At 38.3% G+C, this 5,890-nt stretch overlaps 1 protein-coding gene across 1 annotated transcript in view; it reads left to right on the forward strand.

Moving 5' to 3' along the window:
* Positions 1-84: 84 nt before the first annotated feature.
* The window catches only part of LOC106876116 (glutamate--cysteine ligase catalytic subunit-like), a 54,184-nt gene continuing 48,378 nt past the window's right edge, over positions 85-5,890 (forward strand). Inside the window, exon 1 of the mRNA XM_052978059.1 lies at positions 85-2,346. The gene's annotated coding sequence lies outside the window, so the exon portion shown is untranslated. The remainder of the gene's footprint in view (positions 2,347-5,890) is intronic.

A 5,890-nucleotide genomic window follows, 5' to 3' on the forward strand; every position in this document is an offset into this window, starting at 1 on the left:
AAAGAGATTTAAATTAAAATCTTCAATCAAAATTTCATGCTAATTTGTTTTAAATACATATTTATTTCATAAAGCTTTCTTTATTTTCAAAATTAACTGAAACAATGGAAGTATATTTCAAAAGAAACCTAACCCTTTTGTTATCAAGTTTCTATTGCATTATGGTAACAAAAGGGTTAAAGTAATCTAAACCAAAACGTTCTATCAAAATGTTATGTTAATTTATGTTTCACAAATTAATGATGAGGACAAAATTATTTTAGCATATATATTAATCATGTGATCATGTGACCAACCAGACAATCAGATGTTATTACACATTGCTGATCACAACGTGCTTTGCCTCATTTTAGCCTTCAAATGATGCCACTCTGCTGTCCAGGCAACCAGGCCAACATTCCCCACCGCCAAGAGGAGGACTGGAGTAATGTGAAATGAAATGTTTTGCTCAAGAACACAACACACCACCCTATCTGGGAATTGAACTTACAATTTAGAGATTATGAGTACAACAGCCTAGCTACTAGGCCACACATCTTCACATATATATTATATATATGTGTGTGTGTTTGTGTCTCCTTGTCTTGACACCATATTGTGGTTGTAAATGATTGTCACTGTCATACAAGCAGTGTCCTTAATTTCCGATATTCCGCACGAGAAGATCTTACCTTATTTGGAAACCAGAATATAAAAGAGTAAAATGTATGCACAAAAAAAAAAGAGCTCAATAAAAAAAAAAAGCAATTTGTTAAATATGTGTAATATACTCTAAGAAATAATAAACCTTATTGAACATTCTTTCTTATTTGTGAGACAAACTGTGCCATGATGATAAAAAAAAAAAAAACTTTTTCAAATCTAGTGAACTCCATTCATCACCTGAAAATGATTAAACATCTTTTATCTTTGGTACTAAGAATAATCCAAGAAGAGAAAGCAAATTCTTTAAGCAATCAATTTGCTGAGCCAACTTTGATTTCTGTTTATTTTATATCTTCAGTCAATGAATTAACATTAAACAGACTGAAGTATTTAACTTTTATCAACAATTTAGTGCCATAAAGTCTAATGCCACTGAGGTCAACTTTGCCTTTTAGCCTTTCAGGGTCGATAAAATAATTACCAGTTGAACACTAGGGTCAATATAATTGACTTCCCTGAAACTGCTGGTCTTGTGCCAAAATTGGAGACCAATTGAGTATCATTTCAGGGATGGTTGATGTATTTTACTGGGGTTTTGTGGCTAGATAATGCAACAACTACATTTTTGTAATAAAATATGCCAATTTAGAAACAATGTTCTAAAAGAAAATATATTTAATTTAGCCATGTTGCTTCTCTACAGTAAGAAACCAGTTCTGTTCTATTCCTTTCTCTCATACTTTGACCCCGCATTTTGTAGCATAAAACTACCTCCCTCTCCTTCCATCTCTACTGTACCTCTGCTCAGTCAGAAAGAGTTTTAGTCTTCCAAGCTACAGGATGACCTCACTAGTGCTGGTGCCAGGAAAAAAAAAAACAAAAAACCCCACCCAGTATTTGTTGCAAAGTGGAGTATGATATAGTCCTTGGAACTGTCAAATCCTGTCAAATTGTCCAATCCATGCCAGCGTAGAAGACTGACATCAAGGTATGATGATGACAACAACAATTATGAATATGATGAACATGATAACAATGATGATAATGAAGATGATGATGACTGTGATAGCAACGATGATGATGATGATGATGAAGAGGAGGAGGAGGGGGGTAAACTCAATGTACAACCTAAATGTATGTGCAAAGAATCTAAATCTCTCTCTCTCTCTCACACACACACACTGAAACAACTACAATAGTTATATTCAAATATTATATCATATAACTGTAACTTGTGTGTGTGTGTGTGTGTGTGTGTGTGTGTGTTCTATTAACAACCCCATTTCGTCCACCCTGCATTAGCTAATGTATTTAATTTAGCCATGTAGCTTCTCTACAGCAAGAAACCAGTTCTGTTCTATTCCCTTATCTCATACTTTGACCCCACATTTTGTAACATAAAACTACTTCCCTCTCCTTCCATCTCTACTGGAGCAATCTGATCTGACATGCAAATTATAGATGTAGATTTGATTATCTGCAGCCAAAAATTAGTTAATGGGAGGCTTTCATGGGAAAAACTAACAAAAATTGCTTTCCAAAATATGACCTCGTTCTTTGTAGCAATTTGATACTACAGGGCTGAAGTAACATTTACAATCTGTAATAGAATTGTTTCTGTTCTGACCCACTGACATTTCAGTGTTTAATTGGTGACAGTCAGAGAATTGTGACTGAAATAAGAAGCTGTGAATATCTGAGGTGAGCATATTTAAATTCATGGATCATTTCTTTACATTTATTTTAAATGATTTAATGTCTTAAACGATAATTAATTCAATTATATATTTTTGAATTGACATGAATTAGAACTTTTTGATTGGTTGATGTCTTTTTCTTCCTTTGTTATAGTGTTGCTATTTTTATTATTATGTTTAGCATTTCTGTAATATTTCAGGCACCTGCGGGTGTGCTTTGAGGCTTACTTCTTTTAGAGATACTAGTAAATTCTAAATGAAGTACATTGCCCATGTGTTTTAATTAATTTGTAGAATAATTAACACAGTAAACTTACAAAATTATTACAGTCACAGAATGCCTGTAGTATTTCTTTACATTCTGAGCTCAAATCTTGGTGCGGTTGGTTTTGTCTTTTATCCTGGGATCGATAAAAATAAATTGCTAGTCAAATACTTGATGTTGGTTCTCATAATACACCTTAAATGTGAATAAAAAAGTATAGACCTCCCTTTCTAGGCGCAATCCCATGAATGACCATGAAATTGCACCTAGAATGTTACCCTCCAAGGCAAGAGTCTGGGCAAGGTCGCTTATGGAAGACCAGCAGTCGCCCATGCATACCAACCTCCTCTCTCCAGGCCACTGATATTATCTAAGGGAAAGGCAAAGACTGATATAGTTTGGCACCAGTGATATTGCAACTCATTTCTCGGAACTGGAGCAATGTGAAATAAAGTGTCTTGATCAAGAACACATCACAGAGCCTGTCCAGGAATGAAACTCCCTAACCACTCAGCCATGCACCTTTGTGAAAAATTTGGAGGGAAGTTTTGGCGAATAAGTTGTTTTTATTAAGGAGATGTTTAAGATGAAAGCATGTGGCCTAGGGGTTTCCATGTTGTACACTTCATCACGAGACCCTAATTTCAATTCTCAGGCTAAGTGGTGCATTGTGTTCTTAAGCAAAACACTTTGTTTCATAGCAAAAGCACATTGGTTTGTACTACTCTAATCCATTTAGTTGTAAATAAATAATACTGTGATGGATTGGTGTTATTCAGAATGCAATGTTAAGATCTTGGTCAATTACACACCATGAAAACCAAGCAACTGGCCCTACAAATCTCTAGGACACAAGGCAGGATGCACTTTTTTTAAACATAACTTGCATTAAAAATAGAGTTAGTTGTTGATAAAATAATGAGGAAAAATTTTTAATTTAGATCCAAAATCTTTAAAACAATTGGTTTTTGTATGCTAAAACATGGGTCTGTCTCAGGTTAGTATCAAGAGGATTGACATCTTTGTTTGTTTAGGGGTTAGGTGTTAGACTCATGTATTTTATATCGTTTATCCTTTACTTGTTTCAATCATTAGACTGCAGACATGCTGGGGCACCACCTTAAAGAATTTTTTAGTTGAATGTATCAACCTCAGTACTTACTTTTTAAGTCTGGTACTTACTTTAATCTCTTTTGCCAAACTGCTAAGTTAAGGGGGATGTAAACACACCGACACCAGTCGTTAAGCAGTGATGAGGGATAAACAGAAACATATTCACACACACACAGAAACATATTCACAGCGAGCTGGCAGAAATGTTAGTACGCCGGGTGAAATGCTTAGCGGTATTTTGTCTGCAGCTATGTTCTGAGTTCAAATTCAACTTTGCCTTCCATCCTTTCAGGGTTGATTAAATAAGTACCAGTTACGCACTGGGGTCGATATAATCGACTTAATCCGTTTGTCTGTCCTTGTTTGTCCCCTCTGTGTGTAGCCCCTTGTGGGTAATAAAGAAATAAGAAATATATTCACACACACATACATGCACACACACACAAACACACACACAAACACACACACACACACACATACACATATGTATGTATATATATGTATGTATGTATATATATGTGTGCAAGCTGTGTACAGGGATGCTGTCAGTAAGGTGAGGGTTGGCAACAAGTAGAGTGAAGAATTCTGAGTAGAGGTAGGGGTCCACCATGGATCAGTCCTCAGCCCTATCTTATTTATCATAGTCCTCCAGGCAATAACAGAGGAATTCAAGACAGGATGCCCCTGGGAGCTCCTCTATGCTGATGACCTTGCTCTAATTGCTGAGTCACTATCAGAACTAGAGAAGTTTCAGGTGTGGAAGCATGGATTAGAATCGAAGGGCCTTTGAGTCAACTTAGCTAAAACCAAAGTCTTAATAAGCTGGAAGGCAATCAAGTAGATGGCCCTGCTCGATCTGTAGAAAAGGTGTAGGTAGAAACTCCATAAGATGTAGCCAGTGTAAGCTATGGACACATAAGAGGTGCAGCAATATCAAAGGAAGGCTAACTGGGAAGATAGTTTTTGTATGTGGCAGATGCTCAGGAGCAATAAACACTGAAAATGTGCAGAGAACAACTTCTGTCACATTCCAGGGAGAAAAACTAGGAATAGTTGATAGCTTCCGTTACCTAGGGGACCAAGTCAGTAGAAGGGGTAGATGCACTGAAAATGTAGCTGCTAGAATAAGAATAGCCAGGGTAAAATTCAGAGAGCTCCTACCTCTGCTGGTGACAAAGGGTCTCTTGCTCAGAGTAAAAGTTAGACAGTATGACGCATGTGTACGAACAGCCATGCTACATGGCAGTGAAACTTGGGCCGTGACTGCTGAGGACATGTGTTAGCTTGCAAGGAATGAAGCCAGTATGCTCTGATGGATGTGTAGTGTCAGTGTGCATGCGCATCAGAGTGTAAGCGCCCTGAGAGAAAAGTTGAATTTAAGAAGCATCAGATGTGGTATGCAAGAGAGACAACTGCACTGGTATGGTCATGTGTTGCGACTGAATGAGGACAGCTATGTAAAAAAGTGTCACACCCTAGCAGTTGAGGGAACCTGTGGAAGAGGTAGACTCAGGAAGACCTGAGACGAGGTGGTGAAGCACGGCCTTCGAACATTAGACTTCACTGAGGCAATGAATAGTGTCCGGGACCTTTGTAGATATGCTGTGCTTGAGAAGACCCGACAAGCCAAGTGAGAGCATAGCTCATGGCCTATGCCAGCCCATTTATGAATACCCCTCATCCATTGGACAATAAACCGTGCTTGTGAAGATCTGCTGAGGCAAGTGAAGTCAAAATCAAAATTGCTGACGTGGCCAACGACAGCACCGCCTAATTGGCACTCGTGCCAGTGGAACGTTAAAAGCACATCCAAACGTGATTGTTCTAAGGGCAACAGATTGGCTTCCATGCTGGTGACGTATGAAAAGCACCATTTAAGCATGATCGTTGCCAGTGTCGCCTCACCGGCACATGTGCCGGTGGCATGTGGAAAACAACAGAGTGTGGTCGTTACCAGTGCCGCCGGACTGGCCCTCATGCCGGTGACATGTAAAAAACACCCACTACCCTCTCGGAGCGGTTGGCATTAGGAAATTTTGCCAGATCAGATAGAGCCTGGTGCAGCCTCTGGTTCACCAGTCCTCAGTCAAACCGTCCAACCCATGCCAGCATGGAAAGAAGACATTAAACGATGATGATGATATGTGTATATATATGTATGTATGTATGT

This window comes from Octopus bimaculoides, chromosome 30 (assembly GCF_001194135.2).
Source record: "Octopus bimaculoides isolate UCB-OBI-ISO-001 chromosome 30, ASM119413v2, whole genome shotgun sequence".
Taxonomy (NCBI): domain Eukaryota; kingdom Metazoa; phylum Mollusca; class Cephalopoda; order Octopoda; family Octopodidae; genus Octopus; species Octopus bimaculoides.